The sequence below is a fragment of the Labrus bergylta genome, chromosome 14 (genome assembly GCF_963930695.1).
Source record: "Labrus bergylta chromosome 14, fLabBer1.1, whole genome shotgun sequence".
NCBI lineage: Eukaryota > Metazoa > Chordata > Actinopteri > Labriformes > Labridae > Labrus > Labrus bergylta.
The window spans coordinates 19856126-19875720 of record NC_089208.1 but is presented as its reverse complement, the minus strand read 5'-3'; the positions used below and the strand labels follow the sequence as shown (position 1 = coordinate 19875720).

Sequence of the window (19595 nt, the reverse complement as noted above, 5' to 3'; positions counted from 1 at the left end):
CTCTTGGCTTCACCAGCCTCCCCTTTGATCATCATAGTTTTAGAATACACACTACCTGTCCTTTGATCATCATAGTTTTAGAATGCACACTACCTGTCCTTTGATCATCATAGTAGATTATCATAGTTTTAGAATGCACACTACCCAGGACTCACCCATTTACTTTACTGACATTTTCAACATACCGTTCTACAGAGTACAGACACATTGCCTTTGCATGCAGCACTGTGAAAGATCATGTCACAGTGGGCTAGTGGCGCAATGGATAACGCGTCTGACTACAGATCAGAAGATTCTAGGTTCGACTCCTGGCTAGCTCGTTGAGAGTTTTAACCAGTGTAAATCAGTTCTTCCTCGTACTTCTCCACAACCGAAAAGAATCAACTGACACAGTTACGCTGCATTCCAACATGTCCCTGTGTATTCTTGACAGCTATCCTGAAACCTCCTCTTGCAAGTCCACATTTCGTGAAAACAAATGTTTTCCCGGAAGGGAAACTACCCAGGACTCACCCATTGCTGGATAAAATGTGCATGGAACTTGACTGACTTTGAGGAAGGTCTTCAGATACAAATGCATTTGAGATTCAGTGCTGAAAACATTCTACAACAAGAAGCTGTTCTTTCAGGCATTTGTGTGGCTGTGATAGTTTAGTGGTTAGTACTCTGCGTTGTGGCTGCAGTAATCCCGGTTTGAATCCGGGTCATGGCACAAATGGCAAACAGAATACCTTGTTTGAGATTCCTCTTGGCTTCACCAGCCTCCCCTTTGATCATCATAGTTTTAGAATGCACACTTCCTGTCCTTTGATCATCATAGTTTTAGAATGCACACTACCTGTCCTTTGATCATCATAGTAGATCGTTCTACAGAGTACAGACACATTGCCTTTGCATGCAGCACTGTGAAAGCTCATGTCACAACGCGTCTGACTACGGATCAGAAGATTCTAGGTTCGACTCCTGGATAATGCGTCTGACTACGGATCAGAAGATTCTAGGTTCGACTCCTGGCTAGCTCGTTGAGAGTTTTAACCAGTGTAAATCAGTTCTTCCTCGTACTTCTCCACAACCGAAAAGAATCAACTGACACAGTTATGCTGCATTCCAACATGTCCCTGTGGATTCTTGACAGCTATCCTGAAACCTCCTCTTGCAAGTCCACATTTTGTGAAAACAAATGTTTTCCCAGAAGTGCATACAGCATTGCTGGATAAAATGTGCGTGGAACTTGACTGACTTTGAGGAAGGGCTTCAGATACAAAGGCATTTGAGATTCAGTGCTGAAAACATTCTACAACAAGAAGCTGTTCTTTCGGTTCTAGGTTCAACTCCTGGCTAGCTCGTTGAGAGTTTTAACAAGTGTAAATCAGTTCTTCCTCATACTTCTCCACAACCGAAAATAGTCAACTGACACAGTTACGCTGCATTCCAACATGTCCCTGTGGATTCTTGACAGCTATCCTGAAACCTCCTCTTGCAATTCCACATTTTGTGAAAACAAATGTTTTCCCGGAAGTGCATACAGCATTGCTGGATAAACTGTGCATGGAACTTGACTGACTTTGAGGGCTTCATATACAAAGGCATTTGAGATTCAGTGCTGAAAACATTCTACAACAAGAAGCTGTTCTTTCAGACATTTGTGTGGCTGTGATAGTATAGTGGTTAGTACTCTGCGTTGTGGCCGCAGTAACTCCGGGTCATGGCACAAATGGCAAACAGAATACCTTGTTTGAGATTCCTCTTGGCTTCACCAGCCTCCCCTTTGATCATCATAGTTTTAGAATGCACACTACCTGTCCTTTGATCATCATAGTAGATCATCATAGTTTTAGAATGCACACTACCCAGGACTCACCCATTTACTTTACTGACATTTTCAACATACCGTTCTACAGAGTACAGACACATTGCCTTTGCATGCAGCACTGTGAAAGATCATGTCACAGTGGGCTAGTGGCGCAATGGATAACGCGTCTGACTACGGATCAGAAGATTCTAGGTTCGACTCCTGGCTAGCTCGTTGAGAATTTTAACCAGTGTAAATCAGTTCTTCCTCGTACTTCTCCACAACCGAAAATAATCAACTGACACAGTTACGCTGCATTCCAACATGTCCCTGTGGATTCTTGACAGCTATCCTGAAACCTCCTCTTGCAAGTCCACATTTTTTGAAAACAAATGTTTTCCCAGAAGTGCATACAGCATTGCTGGATAAAATGTGCGTGGAACTTGACTGACTTTGAGGAAGGGCTTCAGATACAAAGGCATTTGAGATTCAGTGCTGAAAACATTCTACAACAAGAAGCTGTTCTTTCGGTTCTAGGTTCAACTCCTGGCTAGCTCGTTGAGAGTTTTAACAAGTGTAAATCAGTTCTTCCTCATACTTCTCCACAACCGAAAATAGTCAACTGACACAGTTACGCTGCATTCCAACATGTCCCTGTGGACTCTTGACAGCTATCCTGAAACCTCCTCTTGCAACTCCACATTTTGTGAAAACAAATGTTTTCCCGGAAGTGCATACAGCATTGCTGGATAAACTGTGCATGGAACTTGACTGACTTTGAGGGCTTCAGATACAAAGGCATTTGAGATTCAGTGCTGAAAACATTCTACAACAAGAAGCTGTTCTTTTAGGCATTTGTGTGGCTGTGATAGTATAGTGGTTAGTACTCTGCGTTGTGGCCGCAGTAACCCCGGTTCGAATCCGGGTCATGGCACAAATGGCAATCAGAATACCTTGTTTGAGATTCCTCTTGGCTTCACCAGCCTCCCCTTTGATCATCATAGTTTTAGAATACACACTACCTGTCCTTTGATCATCATAGTTTTAGAATGCACACTACCTGTCCTTTGATCATCATAGTAGATTATCATAGTTTTAGAATGCACACTACCCAGGACTCACCCATTTACTTTACTGACATTTTCAACATACCGTTCTACAGAGTACAGACACATTGCCTTTGCATGCAGCACTGTGAAAGATCATGTCACAGTGGGCTAGTGGCGCAATGGATAACGCGTCTGACTACGGATCAGAAGATTCTAGGTTCGACTCCTGGCTAGCTCGTTGAGAGTTTTAACCAGTGTAAATCAGTTCTTCCTCGTACTTCTCCACAACCGAAAAGAATCAACTGACACAGTTACGCTGCATTCCAACATGTCCCTGTGTATTCTTGACAGCTATCCTGAAACCTCCTCTTGCAAGTCCACATTTCGTGAAAACAAATGTTTTCCCGGAAGGGAAACTACCCAGGACTCACCCATTGCTGGATAAAATGTGCATGGAACTTGACTGACTTTGAGGAAGGTCTTCAGATACAAATGCATTTGAGATTCAGTGCTGAAAACATTCTACAACAAGAAGCTGTTCTTTCAGGCATTTGTGTGGCTGTGATAGTTTAGTGGTTAGTACTCTGCGTTGTGGCTGCAGTAATCCCGGTTTGAATCCGGGTCATGGCACAAATGGCAAACAGAATACCTTGTTTGAGATTCCTCTTGGCTTCACCAGCCTCCCCTTTGATCATCATAGTTTTAGAATGCACACTTCCTGTCCTTTGATCATCATAGTTTTAGAATGCACACTACCTGTCCTTTGATCATCATAGTAGATCGTTCTACAGAGTACAGACGCATTGCCTTTGCATGCAGCACTGTGAAAGCTCATGTCACAACGCGTCTGACTATGGATCAGAAGATTCTAGGTTCGACTCCTGGATAATGCGTCTGACTACGGATCAGAAGATTCTAGGTTCGACTCCTGGCTAGCTCGTTGAGAGTTTTAACCAGTGTAAATCAGTTCTTCCTCGTACTTCTCCACAACCGAAAAGAATCAACTGACACAGTTATGCTGCATTCCAACATGTCCCTGTGGATTCTTGACAGCTATCCTGAAACCTCCTCTTGCAAGTCCACATTTTTTGAAAACAAATGTTTTCCCAGAAGTGCATACAGCATTGCTGGATAAAATGTGCGTGGAACTTGACTGACTTTGAGGAAGGGCTTCAGATACAAAGGCATTTGAGATTCAGTGCTGAAAACATTCTACAACAAGAAGCTGTTCTTTCGGTTCTAGGTTCAACTCCTGGCTAGCTCGTTGAGAGTTTTAACAAGTGTAAATCAGTTCTTCCTCATACTTCTCCACAACCGAAAATAGTCAACTGACACAGTTACGCTGCATTCCAACATGTCCCTGTGGACTCTTGACAGCTATCCTGAAACCTCCTCTTGCAACTCCACATTTTGTGAAAACAAATGTTTTCCTGGAAGTGCATACAGCATTGCTGGATAAACTGTGCATGGAACTTGACTGACTTTGAGGGCTTCAGATACAAAGGCATTTGAGATTCAGTGCTGAAAACATTCTACAACAAGTAGCTGTTCTTTTAGGCATCTGTGTGGCTGTGATAGTATAGTGGTTAGTACTCTGCGTTGTGGCCGCAGTAACCCCGGTTCGAATCCGGGTCATGGCACAAATGGCAAACAGAATACCTTGTTTGAGATTCCTCTTGGCTTCACCAGCCTCCCCTTTGATCATCATAGTTTTAGAATGCACACTACCTGTCCTTTGATCATCATAGTTTTAGAATGCACACTACCTGTCCTTTGATCATCATAGTAGATTATCATAGTTTTAGAATGCACACTACCCAGGACTCACCCATTTACTTTACTGACATTTTCAACATACCGTTCTACAGAGTACAGACACATTGCCTTTGCATGCAGCACTGTGAAAGATCATGTCACAGTGGGCTAGTGGCGCAATGGATAACGCGTCTGACTACGGATCAGAAGATTCTAGGTTCGACTCCTGGCTAGCTCGTTGAGAGTTTTAACCAGTGTAAATCAGTTCTTCCTCGTACTTCTCCACAACCGAAAAGAATCAACTGACACAGTTACGCTGCATTCCAACATGTCCCTGTGTGTTCTTGACAGCTATCCTGAAACCTCCTCTTGCAAGTCCACATTTCGTGAAAACAAATGTTTTCCCGGAAGGGAAACTACCCAGGACTCACCCATTGCTGGATAAAATGTGCATGGAACTTGACTGACTTTGAGGAAGGTCTTCAGATACAAATGCATTTGAGATTCAGTGCTGAAAACATTCTACAACAAGAAGCTGTTCTTTCAGGCATTTGTGTGGCTGTGATAGTTTAGTGGTTAGTACTCTGCGTTGTGGCTGCAGTAAACCCGGTTTGAATCCGGGTCATGGCACAAATGGCAAACAGAATACCTTGTTTGAGATTCCTCTTGGCTTCACCAGCCTCCCCTTTGATCATCATAGTTTTAGAATGCACACTTCCTGTCCTTTGATCATCATAGTTTTAGAATGCACACTACCTGTCCTTTGATCATCATAGTAGATCGTTCTACAGAGTACAGACACATTGCCTTTGCATGCAGCACTGTGAAAGCTCATGTCACAACGCGTCTGACTACGGATCAGAAGATTCTAGGTTCGACTCCTGGATAATGCGTCTGACTACGGATCAGAAGATTCTAGGTTCGACTCCTGGCTAGGTACAAAGGCATTTGAGATTCAGTGCTGAAAACATTCTACAACAAGAAGCTGTTCTTTCGGTTCTAGGTTCAACTCCTGGCTAGCTCGTTGAGAGTTTTAACAAGTGTAAATCAGTTCTTCCTCATACTTCTCCACAACCGAAAATAGTCAACTGACACAGTTACGCTGCATTCCAACATGTCCCTGTGGATTCTTGACAGCTATCCTGAAACCTCCTCTTGCAATTCCACATTTTGTGAAAACAAATGTTTTCCCGGAAGTGCATACAGCATTGCTGGATAAACTGTGCATGGAACTTGACTGACTTTGAGGGCTTCATATACAAAGGCATTTGAGATTCAGTGCTGAAAACATTCTACAACAAGAAGCTGTTCTTTCAGACATTTGTGTGGCTGTGATAGTATAGTGGTTAGTACTCTGCGTTGTGGCCGCAGTAACTCCGGGTCATGGCACAAATGGCAAACAGAATACCTTGTTTGAGATTCCTCTTGGCTTCACCAGCCTCCCCTTTGATCATCATAGTTTTAGAATGCACACTACCTGTCCTTTGATCATCATAGTAGATCATCATAGTTTTAGAATGCACACTACCCAGGACTCACCCATTTACTTTACTGACATTTTCAACATACCGTTCTACAGAGTACAGACACATTGCCTTTGCATGCAGCACTGTGAAAGATCATGTCACAGTGGGCTAGTGGCGCAATGGATAACGCGTCTGACTACGGATCAGAAGATTCTAGGTTCGACTCCTGGCTAGCTCGTTGAGAGTTTTAACCAGTGTAAATCAGTTCTTCCTCGTACTTCTCCACAACCGAAAAGAATCAACTGACACAGTTACGCTGCATTCCAACATGTCCCTGTGTATTCTTGACAGCTATCCTGAAACCTCCTCTTGCAAGTCCACATTTCGTGAAAACAAATGTTTTCCCGGAAGGGAAACTACCCAGGACTCACCCATTGCTGGATAAAATGTGCATGGAACTTGACTGACTTTGAGGAAGGTCTTCAGATACAAATGCATTTGAGATTCAGTGCTGAAAACATTCTACAACAAGAAGCTGTTCTTTCAGGCATTTGTGTGGCTGTGATAGTTTAGTGGTTAGTACTCTGCGTTGTGGCTGCAGTAATCCCGGTTTGAATCCGGGTCATGGCACAAATGGCAAACAGAATACCTTGTTTGAGATTCCTCTTGGCTTCACCAGCCTCCCCTTTGATCATCATAGTTTTAGAATGCACACTTCCTGTCCTTTGATCATCATAGTTTTAGAATGCACACTACCTGTCCTTTGATCATCATAGTAGATCGTTCTACAGAGTACAGACGCATTGCCTTTGCATGCAGCACTGTGAAAGCTCATGTCACAACGCGTCTGACTATGGATCAGAAGATTCTAGGTTCGACTCCTGGATAATGCGTCTGACTACGGATCAGAAGATTCTAGGTTCGACTCCTGGCTAGCTCGTTGAGAGTTTTAACCAGTGTAAATCAGTTCTTCCTCGTACTTCTCCACAACCGAAAAGAATCAACTGACACAGTTATGCTGCATTCCAACATGTCCCTGTGGATTCTTGACAGCTATCCTGAAACCTCCTCTTGCAAGTCCACATTTTTTGAAAACAAATGTTTTCCCAGAAGTGCATACAGCATTGCTGGATAAAATGTGCGTGGAACTTGACTGACTTTGAGGAAGGGCTTCAGATACAAAGGCATTTGAGATTCAGTGCTGAAAACATTCTACAACAAGAAGCTGTTCTTTCGGTTCTAGGTTCAACTCCTGGCTAGCTCGTTGAGAGTTTTAACAAGTGTAAATCAGTTCTTCCTCATACTTCTCCACAACCGAAAATAGTCAACTGACACAGTTACGCTGCATTCCAACATGTCCCTGTGGACTCTTGACAGCTATCCTGAAACCTCCTCTTGCAACTCCACATTTTGTGAAAACAAATGTTTTCCTGGAAGTGCATACAGCATTGCTGGATAAACTGTGCATGGAACTTGACTGACTTTGAGGGCTTCAGATACAAAGGCATTTGAGATTCAGTGCTGAAAACATTCTACAACAAGTAGCTGTTCTTTTAGGCATCTGTGTGGCTGTGATAGTATAGTGGTTAGTACTCTGCGTTGTGGCCGCAGTAACCCCGGTTCGAATCCGGGTCATGGCACAAATGGCAAACAGAATACCTTGTTTGAGATTCCTCTTGGCTTCACCAGCCTCCCCTTTGATCATCATAGTTTTAGAATGCACACTACCTGTCCTTTGATCATCATAGTTTTAGAATGCACACTACCTGTCCTTTGATCATCATAGTAGATTATCATAGTTTTAGAATGCACACTACCCAGGACTCACCCATTTACTTTACTGACATTTTCAACATACCGTTCTACAGAGTACAGACACATTGCCTTTGCATGCAGCACTGTGAAAGATCATGTCACAGTGGGCTAGTGGCGCAATGGATAACGCGTCTGACTACGGATCAGAAGATTCTAGGTTCGACTCCTGGCTAGCTCGTTGAGAGTTTTAACCAGTGTAAATCAGTTCTTCCTCGTACTTCTCCACAACCGAAAAGAATCAACTGACACAGTTACGCTGCATTCCAACATGTCCCTGTGTATTCTTGACAGCTATCCTGAAACCTCCTCTTGCAAGTCCACATTTCGTGAAAACAAATGTTTTCCCGGAAGGGAAACTACCCAGGACTCACCCATTGCTGGATAAAATGTGCATGGAACTTGACTGACTTTGAGGAAGGTCTTCAGATACAAATGCATTTGAGATTCAGTGCTGAAAACATTCTACAACAAGAAGCTGTTCTTTCAGGCATTTGTGTGGCTGTGATAGTTTAGTGGTTAGTACTCTGCGTTGTGGCTGCAGTAATCCCGGTTTGAATCCGGGTCATGGCACAAATGGCAAACAGAATACCTTGTTTGAGATTCCTCTTGGCTTCACCAGCCTCCCCTTTGATCATCATAGTTTTAGAATGCACACTTCCTGTCCTTTGATCATCATAGTTTTAGAATGCACACTACCTGTCCTTTGATCATCATAGTAGATCGTTCTACAGAGTACAGACACATTGCCTTTGCATGCAGCACTGTGAAAGCTCATGTCACAACGCGTCTGACTACGGATCAGAAGATTCTAGGTTCGACTCCTGGATAATGCGTCTGACTACGGATCAGAAGATTCTAGGTTCGACTCCTGGCTAGCTCGTTGAGAGTTTTAACCAGTGTAAATCAGTTCTTCCTCGTACTTCTCCACAACCGAAAAGAATCAACTGACACAGTTATGCTGCATTCCAACATGTCCCTGTGGATTCTTGACAGCTATCCTGAAACCTCCTCTTGCAAGTCCACATTTTGTGAAAACAAATGTTTTCCCAGAAGTGCATACAGCATTGCTGGATAAAATGTGCGTGGAACTTGACTGACTTTGAGGAAGGGCTTCAGATACAAAGGCATTTGAGATTCAGTGCTGAAAACATTCTACAACAAGAAGCTGTTCTTTCGGTTCTAGGTTCAACTCCTGGCTAGCTCGTTGAGAGTTTTAACAAGTGTAAATCAGTTCTTCCTCATACTTCTCCACAACCGAAAATAGTCAACTGACACAGTTACGCTGCATTCCAACATGTCCCTGTGGATTCTTGACAGCTATCCTGAAACCTCCTCTTGCAATTCCACATTTTGTGAAAACAAATGTTTTCCCGGAAGTGCATACAGCATTGCTGGATAAACTGTGCATGGAACTTGACTGACTTTGAGGGCTTCATATACAAAGGCATTTGAGATTCAGTGCTGAAAACATTCTACAACAAGAAGCTGTTCTTTCAGACATTTGTGTGGCTGTGATAGTATAGTGGTTAGTACTCTGCGTTGTGGCCGCAGTAACTCCGGGTCATGGCACAAATGGCAAACAGAATACCTTGTTTGAGATTCCTCTTGGCTTCACCAGCCTCCCCTTTGATCATCATAGTTTTAGAATGCACACTACCTGTCCTTTGATCATCATAGTAGATCATCATAGTTTTAGAATGCACACTACCCAGGACTCACCCATTTACTTTACTGACATTTTCAACATACCGTTCTACAGAGTACAGACACATTGCCTTTGCATGCAGCACTGTGAAAGATCATGTCACAGTGGGCTAGTGGCGCAATGGATAACGCGTCTGACTACGGATCAGAAGATTCTAGGTTCGACTCCTGGCTAGCTCGTTGAGAATTTTAACCAGTGTAAATCAGTTCTTCCTCGTACTTCTCCACAACCGAAAATAATCAACTGACACAGTTACGCTGCATTCCAACATGTCCCTGTGGATTCTTGACAGCTATCCTGAAACCTCCTCTTGCAAGTCCACATTTTTTGAAAACAAATGTTTTCCCAGAAGTGCATACAGCATTGCTGGATAAAATGTGCGTGGAACTTGACTGACTTTGAGGAAGGGCTTCAGATACAAAGGCATTTGAGATTCAGTGCTGAAAACATTCTACAACAAGAAGCTGTTCTTTCGGTTCTAGGTTCAACTCCTGGCTAGCTCGTTGAGAGTTTTAACAAGTGTAAATCAGTTCTTCCTCATACTTCTCCACAACCGAAAATAGTCAACTGACACAGTTACGCTGCATTCCAACATGTCCCTGTGGACTCTTGACAGCTATCCTGAAACCTCCTCTTGCAACTCCACATTTTGTGAAAACAAATGTTTTCCCGGAAGTGCATACAGCATTGCTGGATAAACTGTGCATGGAACTTGACTGACTTTGAGGGCTTCAGATACAAAGGCATTTGAGATTCAGTGCTGAAAACATTCTACAACAAGAAGCTGTTCTTTTAGGCATTTGTGTGGCTGTGATAGTATAGTGGTTAGTACTCTGCGTTGTGGCCGCAGTAACCCCGGTTCGAATCCGGGTCATGGCACAAATGGCAATCAGAATACCTTGTTTGAGATTCCTCTTGGCTTCACCAGCCTCCCCTTTGATCATCATAGTTTTAGAATACACACTACCTGTCCTTTGATCATCATAGTTTTAGAATGCACACTACCTGTCCTTTGATCATCATAGTAGATTATCATAGTTTTAGAATGCACACTACCCAGGACTCACCCATTTACTTTACTGACATTTTCAACATACCGTTCTACAGAGTACAGACACATTGCCTTTGCATGCAGCACTGTGAAAGATCATGTCACAGTGGGCTAGTGGCGCAATGGATAACGCGTCTGACTACGGATCAGAAGATTCTAGGTTCGACTCCTGGCTAGCTCGTTGAGAGTTTTAACCAGTGTAAATCAGTTCTTCCTCGTACTTCTCCACAACCGAAAAGAATCAACTGACACAGTTACGCTGCATTCCAACATGTCCCTGTGTATTCTTGACAGCTATCCTGAAACCTCCTCTTGCAAGTCCACATTTCGTGAAAACAAATGTTTTCCCGGAAGGGAAACTACCCAGGACTCACCCATTGCTGGATAAAATGTGCATGGAACTTGACTGACTTTGAGGAAGGTCTTCAGATACAAATGCATTTGAGATTCAGTGCTGAAAACATTCTACAACAAGAAGCTGTTCTTTCAGGCATTTGTGTGGCTGTGATAGTTTAGTGGTTAGTACTCTGCGTTGTGGCTGCAGTAATCCCGGTTTGAATCCGGGTCATGGCACAAATGGCAAACAGAATACCTTGTTTGAGATTCCTCTTGGCTTCACCAGCCTCCCCTTTGATCATCATAGTTTTAGAATGCACACTTCCTGTCCTTTGATCATCATAGTTTTAGAATGCACACTACCTGTCCTTTGATCATCATAGTAGATCGTTCTACAGAGTACAGACACATTGCCTTTGCATGCAGCACTGTGAAAGCTCATGTCACAACGCGTCTGACTACGGATCAGAAGATTCTAGGTTCGACTCCTGGATAATGCGTCTGACTACGGATCAGAAGATTCTAGGTTCGACTCCTGGCTAGCTCGTTGAGAGTTTTAACCAGTGTAAATCAGTTCTTCCTCGTACTTCTCCACAACCGAAAAGAATCAACTGACACAGTTATGCTGCATTCCAACATGTCCCTGTGGATTCTTGACAGCTATCCTGAAACCTCCTCTTGCAAGTCCACATTTTGTGAAAACAAATGTTTTCCCAGAAGTGCATACAGCATTGCTGGATAAAATGTGCGTGGAACTTGACTGACTTTGAGGAAGGGCTTCAGATACAAAGGCATTTGAGATTCAGTGCTGAAAACATTCTACAACAAGAAGCTGTTCTTTCGGTTCTAGGTTCAACTCCTGGCTAGCTCGTTGAGAGTTTTAACAAGTGTAAATCAGTTCTTCCTCATACTTCTCCACAACCGAAAATAGTCAACTGACACAGTTACGCTGCATTCCAACATGTCCCTGTGGATTCTTGACAGCTATCCTGAAACCTCCTCTTGCAACTCCACATTTTGTGAAAACAAATGTTTTCCCGGAAGTGCATACAGCATTGCTGGATAAACTGTGCATGGAACTTGACTGACTTTGAGGGCTTCAGATACAAAGGCATTTGAGATTCAGTGCTGAAAACATTCTACAACAAGAAGCTGTTCTTTTAGGCATTTGTGTGGCTGTGATAGTATAGTGGTTAGTACTCTGCGTTGTGGCCGCAGTAACCCCGGTTCGAATCCGGGTCATGGCACAAATGGCAATCAGAATACCTTGTTTGAGATTCCTCTTGGCTTCAGCAGCCTCCCCTTTGATCATCATAGTTTTAGAATGCACACTACCTGTCCTTTGATCATCATAGTTTTAGAATGCACACTACCTGTCCTTTGATCATCATAGTAGATTATCATAGTTTTAGAATGCACACTACCCAGGACTCACCCATTTACTTTACTGACATTTTCAACATACCGTTCTACAGAGTACAGACACATTGCCTTTGCATGCAGCACTGTGAAAGATCATGTCACAGTGGGCTAGTGGCGCAATGGATAAGGCGTCTGACTACGGATCAGAAGATTCTAGGTTCGACTCCTGGCTAGCTCGTTAAGAGTTTTAACCAGTGTAAATCAGTTCTTCCTCGTACTTCTCCACAACCGAAAAGAATCAACTGACACAGTTACGCTGCATTCCAACATGTCCCTGTGTATTCTTGACAGCTATCCTGAAACCTCCTCTTGCAAGTCCACATTTCGTGAAAACAAATGTTTTCCCGGAAGGGAAACTACCCAGGACTCACCCATTGCTGGATAAAATGTGCATGGAACTTGACTGACTTTGAGGAAGGTCTTCAGATACAAATGCATTTGAGATTCAGTGCTGAAAACATTCTACAACAAGAAGCTGTTCTTTCAGGCATTTGTGTGGCTGTGATAGTTTAGTGGTTAGTACTCTGCGTTGTGGCTGCAGTAATCCCGGTTTGAATCCGGGTCATGGCACAAATGGCAAACAGAATACCTTGTTTGAGATTCCTCTTGGCTTCACCAGCCTCCCCTTTGATCATCATAGTTTTAGAATGCACACTTCCTGTCCTTTGATCATCATAGTTTTAGAATGCACACTACCTGTCCTTTGATCATCATAGTAGATCGTTCTACAGAGTACAGACACATTGCCTTTGCATGCAGCACTGTGAAAGCTCATGTCACAACGCGTCTGACTACGGATCAGAAGATTCTAGGTTCGACTCCTGGATAATGCGTCTGACTACGGATCAGAAGATTCTAGGTTCGACTCCTGGCTAGCTCGTTGAGAGTTTTAACCAGTGTAAATCAGTTCTTCCTCATACTTCTCCACAACCGAAAAGAATCAACTGACACAGTTATGCTGCATTCCAACATGTCCCTGTGGATTCTTGACAGCTATCCTGAAACCTCCTCTTGCAAGTCCACATTTTGTGAAAACAAATGTTTTCCCAGAAGTGCATACAGCATTGCTGGATAAAATGTGCGTGGAACTTGACTGACTTTGAGGAAGGGCTTCAGATACAAAGGCATTTGAGATTCAGTGCTGAAAACATTCTACAACAAGAAGCTGTTCTTTCGGTTCTAGGTTCAACTCCTGGCTAGCTCGTTGAGAGTTTTAACAAGTGTAAATCAGTTCTTCCTCATACTTCTCCACAACCGAAAATAGTCAACTGACACAGTTTCGCTGCATTCCAACATGTCCCTGTGGATTCTTGACAGCTATCTTGAAACCTCCTCTTGCAACTCCACATTTTGTGAAAACAAATGTTTTCCCGGAAGGGAAACTACCCAGGACTCACCCATTGCTGGATAAAATGTGCATGGAACTTGACTGACTTTGAGGAAGGGCTTCAGATACAAAGGCATTTGAGATTCAGTGCTGAAAACATTCTACAACAAGAAGCTGTTCTTTCGGTTCTAGGTTCAACTCCTGGCTAGCTCGTTGAGAGTTTTAACAAGTGTAAATCAGTTCTTCCTCATACTTCTCCACAACCGAAAATAGTCAACTGACACAGTTACGCTGCATTCCAACATGTCCCTGTGGATTCTTGACAGCTATCTTGAAACCTCCTCTTGCAACTCCACATTTTGTGAAAACAAATGTTTTCCCGGAAGTGCATACAGCATTGCTGGATAAACTGTGCATGGAACTTGACTGACTTTGAGGGCTTCAGATACAAAGGCATTTGAGATTCAGTGCTGAAAACATTCTACAACAAGAAGCTGTTCTTTCAGGCATTTGTGTGGCTGTGATAGTTTAGTGGTTAGTACTCTGCGTTGTGGCTGCAGTAACCCCGGTTTGAATCCGGGTCATGGCAAACAGAATACCTTGTTTGAGATTCCTCTTGGCTTCACCAGCCTCCCCTTTGATCATCATAGTTTTAGAATGCACACTTCCTGTCCTTTGATCATCATAGTTTTAGAATGCACACTACCTGTCCTTTGATCATCATAGTTTTAGAATGCACACTACCTGTCCTTTGATCATCATAGTAGATCATCATAGTTTTAGAATGCACACTACCCAGGACTCACCCATTTACTTTACTGACATTTTCAACATACCGTTCTACAGAGTACAGACACATTGTCTTTGCATGCAGCACTGTGAAAGGTCATGTCACAATGTGTCTGACTACGGATCAGAAGATTCTAGGTTCGACTCCTGGATAATGCGTCTGACTACGGATCAGAAGATTCTAGGTTCAACTCCTGGCTAGCTCGTTGAGAGTTTTAACCAGTGTAAATCAGTTCTTCCTCGTACTTCTCCACAACCGAAAAGAATCAACTGACACAGTTACGCTGCATTCCAACATGTCCCTGTGGATTCTTGACAGCTATCCTGAAACCTCCTCTTGCAAGTCCACATTTCGTGAAAACAAATGTTTTCCCGGAAGGGAAACTACCCAGGACTCACCCATTGCTGGATAAAATGTGCGTGGAACTTGACTGACTTTGAGGAAGAACTGATTTACACTGGTTAAAACTCTCAACGAGTTAGCCAGGAGTCGAACCTAGAATCTTCTGATCCGTAGTCAGATGCATTATCCAGGAGTCGAACCTAGAATCTTCTGATCCTTAGTCAGACGCGTTGTGACATGACCTTTCACAGTGCTGCATGCAAAGGCAATGTGTCTGTACTCTGTAGAACGATCTACTATGATGATCAAAGGACAGGTAGTGTGCATTCTAAAACTATGATGATCAAAGGACAGGAAGTGTGCATTCTAAAACTATGATGATCAAAGGGGAGGCTGGTGAAGCCAAGAGGAATCTCAAACAAGGTATTCTGTTTGCCATTTGTGCCATGACCCGGATTCAAACCGGGATTACTGCAGCCACAACGCAGAGTACTAACCACTAAACTATCACAGCCACACAAATGCCTGAAAGAACAGCTTCTTGTTGTAGAATGTTTTCAGCACTGAATCTCAAATGCATTTGTATCTGAAGACCTTCCTCAAAGTCAGTCAAGTTCCATGCACAGTTTATCCAGCAATGCTGTATGCACTTCCAGGAAAACATTTGTTTTCACAAAATGTGGAGTTGCAAGAGGAGGTTTCAAGATAGCTGTCAAGAATCCACAGGGACATGTTGGAATGCAGCATAACTGTGTCAGTTGATTCTTTTCGGTTGTGGAGAAGTACGAGGAAGAACTGATTTACACTGGTTAAAACTCTCAACAAGCTAGCCAGGAGTTGAACCTAGAATCTTCTGATCTGTAGTCAGATGCATTATCCAGGAGTCGAACCTAGAATCTTCTGATCCGTAGTCAGATGCGTTGTGACATGAGCTTTCACAGTGCTGCATGCAAAGGCAATGTGTCTGTACTCTGTAGAACGATCTACTATGATGATCAAAGGACAGGTAGTGTGCATTCTAAAACTATGATGATCAAAGGGGAGGCTGGTGAAGCCAAGAGGAATCTCAAACAAGGTATTCTGTTTGCCATTTGTGCCATGACCCGGATTCGAACCGGGGTTACTGCGGCCACAACGCAGAGTACTAACCACTATACTATCACAGCCACACAAATGCCTGAAAGAACAGCTTCTTGTTGTAGAATGTTTTCAGAACTGAATCTCAAATGCATTTGTATCTGAAGCCCTTCCTCGTACTTCTCCACAACCGAAAAGAATCAACTGACACAGATACGCTGCATTCCAACATGTCCCTGTGGATTCTTGACAGCTATACTGAAACCTCCTCTTGCAAGTCCACATTTCGTGAAAACAAATGTTTTCCCAGAAGTGCATACAGCATTGCTGGATAAAATGTGCATGGAACTTGACTGACTTTGAGGAAGGGCTTCAGATACAAAGGCATTTGAGATTCAGTGCTGAAAACATTCTACAACAAGAAGCTGTTCTTTCGGTTCTAGGTTCAACTCCTGGCTAGCTCGTTGAGAGTTTTAACAAGTGTAAATCAGTTCTTCCTCATACTTCTCCACAACCGAAAATAGTCAACTGACACAGTTACGCTGCATTCCAACATGTCCCTGTGGATTCTTGACAGCTATCTTGAAACCTCCTCTTGCAACTCCACATTTTGTGAAAACAAATGTTTTCCCGGAAGTGCATACAGCATTGCTGGATAAACTGTGCATGGAACTTGACTGACTTTGAGGGCTTCAGATACAAAGGCATTTGAGATGCAGTGCTGAAAACATTCTACAACAAGAAGCTGTTCTTTCAGGCATTTGTGTGGCTGTGATAGTATAGTGGTTAGTACTCTGCGTTGTGGCCGCAGTAACCCCGGTTCGAATCCGGGTCATGGCACAAATGGCAAACAGAATACCTTGTTTGTGGTTCCTCTTTGCTTCACCAGCCTCTCCTTTGATCATCATAGTTTTAGAATGCACACTACCTGTCCTTTGATCATCATAGTTTTAGAATGCACACTACCTGTCCTTTGATCATCATAGTAGATCATCATAGTTTTAGAATGCACACTACCCAGGACTCACCCATTTACTTTACTGACATTTTCAACATACCGTTCTACAGAGTACAGACACATTGCCTTTGCATGCAGCACTGTGAAAGATCATGTCACAGTGGGCTAGTGGCACAATGGATAATGCGTCTGACTACGGATCAGAATATTCTAGGTTCGACTCCTGGCTAGCTCGTTGAGAGTTTTAACCAGTGTAAATCAGTTCTTCCTCGTACTTCTCCACAACCGAAAATAATCAACTGACACAGTTACGCTGCATTCCAACATGTCCCTGTGGATTCTTGACAGCTATCTTGAAACCTCCTCTTGCAACTCCACATTTTGTGAAAACAAATGTTTTCCTGGAAGTGCATACAACATTGCTGGATAAACTGTGCATGGAACTTGACTGACTTTGAGGAAGGTCTTCAGATACAAATGCATTTGAGATTCAGTGCTGAAAACATTCTACAACAAGAAGCTGTTCTTTCAGGCATTTGTGTGGCTGTGATAGTTTAGTGGTTAGTACTCTGCGTTGTTGCTGCAGTAATCCCGGTTTGAATCCGGGTCATGGCACAAACGGCAAACAGAATACCTTGTTTGAGATTCCTCTTGGCTTCACCAGCCTCCCCTTTGATCATCATAGTTTTAGAATGCACACTTCCTGTCCTTTGATCATCATAGTTTTAGAATGCACACTACCTGTCCTTTGATCATCATAGTAGATCGTTCTACAGAGTACAGACACATTGCCTTTGCATGCAGCACTGTGAAAGCTCATGTCACAACGCGTCTGACTACGGATCAGAAGATTCTAGGTTCGATTCCTGGATAATGGGTCTGACTACGGATCAGAAGATTCTAGGTTCGACTCCTGGCTAGCTCGTTGAGAGTTTTAACCAGTGTAAATCAGTTCTTCCTCGTACTTCTCCACAACCGAAAAGAATCAACTGACACAGATACGCTGCATTCCAACATGTCCCTGTGGATTCTTGACAGCTATCCTGAAACCTCCTCTTGCAAGTCCACATTTCGTGAAAACAAATGTTTTCCCAGAAGTGCATACAGCATTGCTGGATAAAATGTGCATGGAACTTGACTGACTTTGAGGAAGGGCTTCAGATACAAAGGCATTTGAGATTCAGTGCTGAAAACATTCTACAACAAGAAGCTGTTCTGTCGGTTCTAGGTTCAACTCCTGGCTAGCTCGTTGAGAGTTTTAACAAGTGTAAATCAGTTCTTCCTCATACTTCTCCACAACCGAAAATAGTCAACTGACACAGTTACGCTGCATTCCAACATGTCCCTGTGGATTCTTGACAGCTATCTTGAAACCTCCTCTTGCAACTCCACATTTTGTGAAAACAAATGTTTTCCCGGAAGGGAAACTACCCAGGACTCACCCATTGCTGGATAAAATGTGCATGGAACTTGACTGACTTTGAGGAAGGGCTTCAGATACAAAGGCATTTGAGATTCAGTGCTGAAAACATTCTACAACAAGAAGCTGTTCTTTCGGTTCTAGGTTCAACTCCTGGCTAGCTCGTTGAGAGTTTTAACAAGTGTAAATCAGTTCTTCCTCATACTTCTCCACAACCGAAAATAGTCAACTGACACAGTTACGCTGCATTCCAACATGTCCCTGTGGATTCTTGACAGCTATCTTGAAACCTCCTCTTGCAACTCCACATTTTGTGAAAACAAATGTTTTCCCGGAAGTGCATACAGCATTGCTGGATAAACTGTGCATGGAACTTGACTGACTTTGAGGGCTTCAGATACAAAGGCATTTGAGATGCAGTGCTGAAAACATTCTACAACAAGAAGCTGTTCTTTCAGGCATTTGTGTGGCTGTGATAGTATAGTGGTTAGTACTCTGCGTTGTGGCCGCAGTAACCCCGGTTCGAATCCGGGTCATGGCACAAATGGCAAACAGAATACCTTGTTTGTGGTTCCTCTTTGCTTCACCAGCCTCTCCTTTGATCATCATAGTTTTAGAATGCACACTACCTGTCCTTTGATCATCATAGTTTTAGAATGCACACTACCTGTCCTTTGATCATCATAGTAGATCATCATAGTTTTAGAATGCACACTACCCAGGACTCACCCATTTACTTTACTGACATTTTCAACATACCGTTCTACAGAGTACAGACACATTGCCTTTGCATGCAGCACTGTGAAAGATCATGTCACAGTGGGCTAGTGGCACAATGGATAATGCGTCTGACTACGGATCAGAATATTCTAGGTTCGACTCCTGGCTAGCTCGTTGAGAGTTTTAACCAGTGTAAATCAGTTCTTCCTCGTACTTCTCCACAACCGAAAATAATCAACTGACACAGTTACGCTGCATTCCAACATGTCCCTGTGGATTCTTGACAGCTATCTTGAAACCTCCTCTTGCAACTCCACATTTTGTGAAAACAAATGTTTTCCTGGAAGTGCATACAACATTGCTGGATAAACTGTGCATGGAACTTGACTGACTTTGAGGAAGGTCTTCAGATACAAATGCATTTGAGATTCAGTGCTGAAAACATTCTCCAACAAGAAGCTGTTCTTTCAGGCATTTGTGTGGCTGTGATAGTTTAGTGGTTAGTACTCTGCGTTGTGGCTGCAGTAATCCCGGTTTGAATCCGGGTCATGGCACAAATGGCAAACAGAA

At 43.1% G+C, this 19595-nt stretch overlaps 19 non-coding genes across 19 annotated transcripts; 18 read left to right on the top strand and 1 right to left on the bottom strand.

Moving 5' to 3' along the window:
- Positions 1 to 247: 247 nt before the first annotated feature.
- trnac-aca (transfer RNA cysteine (anticodon ACA)) lies at positions 248 to 320 on the top strand. Its single transcript has one exon. It is a non-coding gene; the product is annotated as a tRNA-Cys (tRNA).
- A 1633-nt stretch (positions 321 to 1953) lies between these two features.
- trnar-acg (transfer RNA arginine (anticodon ACG)) lies at positions 1954 to 2026 on the top strand. Its single transcript has one exon. It is a non-coding gene; the product is annotated as a tRNA-Arg (tRNA).
- A 628-nt stretch (positions 2027 to 2654) lies between these two features.
- Positions 2655 to 2726, top strand: trnah-gug (transfer RNA histidin (anticodon GUG)). Its single transcript has one exon. It is a non-coding gene; the product is annotated as a tRNA-His (tRNA).
- Positions 2727 to 3006: 280 nt separating this feature from the next.
- Positions 3007 to 3079, top strand: trnar-acg (transfer RNA arginine (anticodon ACG)). Its single transcript has one exon. It is a non-coding gene; the product is annotated as a tRNA-Arg (tRNA).
- A 1330-nt stretch (positions 3080 to 4409) lies between these two features.
- Positions 4410 to 4481, top strand: trnah-gug (transfer RNA histidin (anticodon GUG)). Its single transcript has one exon. It is a non-coding gene; the product is annotated as a tRNA-His (tRNA).
- A 280-nt stretch (positions 4482 to 4761) lies between these two features.
- Positions 4762 to 4834, top strand: trnar-acg (transfer RNA arginine (anticodon ACG)). The gene has a single exon. It is a non-coding gene; the product is annotated as a tRNA-Arg (tRNA).
- A 1393-nt stretch (positions 4835 to 6227) lies between these two features.
- trnar-acg (transfer RNA arginine (anticodon ACG)) lies at positions 6228 to 6300 on the top strand. Its single transcript has one exon. It is a non-coding gene; the product is annotated as a tRNA-Arg (tRNA).
- Positions 6301 to 7630: 1330 nt separating this feature from the next.
- On the top strand, positions 7631 to 7702 carry trnah-gug (transfer RNA histidin (anticodon GUG)). Its single transcript has one exon. It is a non-coding gene; the product is annotated as a tRNA-His (tRNA).
- Positions 7703 to 7982: 280 nt separating this feature from the next.
- On the top strand, positions 7983 to 8055 carry trnar-acg (transfer RNA arginine (anticodon ACG)). Its single transcript has one exon. It is a non-coding gene; the product is annotated as a tRNA-Arg (tRNA).
- A 1633-nt stretch (positions 8056 to 9688) lies between these two features.
- On the top strand, positions 9689 to 9761 carry trnar-acg (transfer RNA arginine (anticodon ACG)). The gene has a single exon. It is a non-coding gene; the product is annotated as a tRNA-Arg (tRNA).
- A 628-nt stretch (positions 9762 to 10389) lies between these two features.
- On the top strand, positions 10390 to 10461 carry trnah-gug (transfer RNA histidin (anticodon GUG)). Its single transcript has one exon. It is a non-coding gene; the product is annotated as a tRNA-His (tRNA).
- A 280-nt stretch (positions 10462 to 10741) lies between these two features.
- trnar-acg (transfer RNA arginine (anticodon ACG)) lies at positions 10742 to 10814 on the top strand. The gene has a single exon. It is a non-coding gene; the product is annotated as a tRNA-Arg (tRNA).
- A 1330-nt stretch (positions 10815 to 12144) lies between these two features.
- Positions 12145 to 12216, top strand: trnah-gug (transfer RNA histidin (anticodon GUG)). The gene has a single exon. It is a non-coding gene; the product is annotated as a tRNA-His (tRNA).
- A 280-nt stretch (positions 12217 to 12496) lies between these two features.
- trnar-acg (transfer RNA arginine (anticodon ACG)) lies at positions 12497 to 12569 on the top strand. Its single transcript has one exon. It is a non-coding gene; the product is annotated as a tRNA-Arg (tRNA).
- Positions 12570 to 15944: 3375 nt separating this feature from the next.
- trnah-gug (transfer RNA histidin (anticodon GUG)) lies at positions 15945 to 16016 on the bottom strand. Its single transcript has one exon. It is a non-coding gene; the product is annotated as a tRNA-His (tRNA).
- Positions 16017 to 16695: 679 nt separating this feature from the next.
- On the top strand, positions 16696 to 16767 carry trnah-gug (transfer RNA histidin (anticodon GUG)). The gene has a single exon. It is a non-coding gene; the product is annotated as a tRNA-His (tRNA).
- Positions 16768 to 17047: 280 nt separating this feature from the next.
- trnar-acg (transfer RNA arginine (anticodon ACG)) lies at positions 17048 to 17120 on the top strand. The gene has a single exon. It is a non-coding gene; the product is annotated as a tRNA-Arg (tRNA).
- A 1654-nt stretch (positions 17121 to 18774) lies between these two features.
- On the top strand, positions 18775 to 18846 carry trnah-gug (transfer RNA histidin (anticodon GUG)). The gene has a single exon. It is a non-coding gene; the product is annotated as a tRNA-His (tRNA).
- Positions 18847 to 19126: 280 nt separating this feature from the next.
- trnar-acg (transfer RNA arginine (anticodon ACG)) lies at positions 19127 to 19199 on the top strand. Its single transcript has one exon. It is a non-coding gene; the product is annotated as a tRNA-Arg (tRNA).
- The last annotated feature ends 396 nt before the right edge of the window (positions 19200 to 19595 follow it).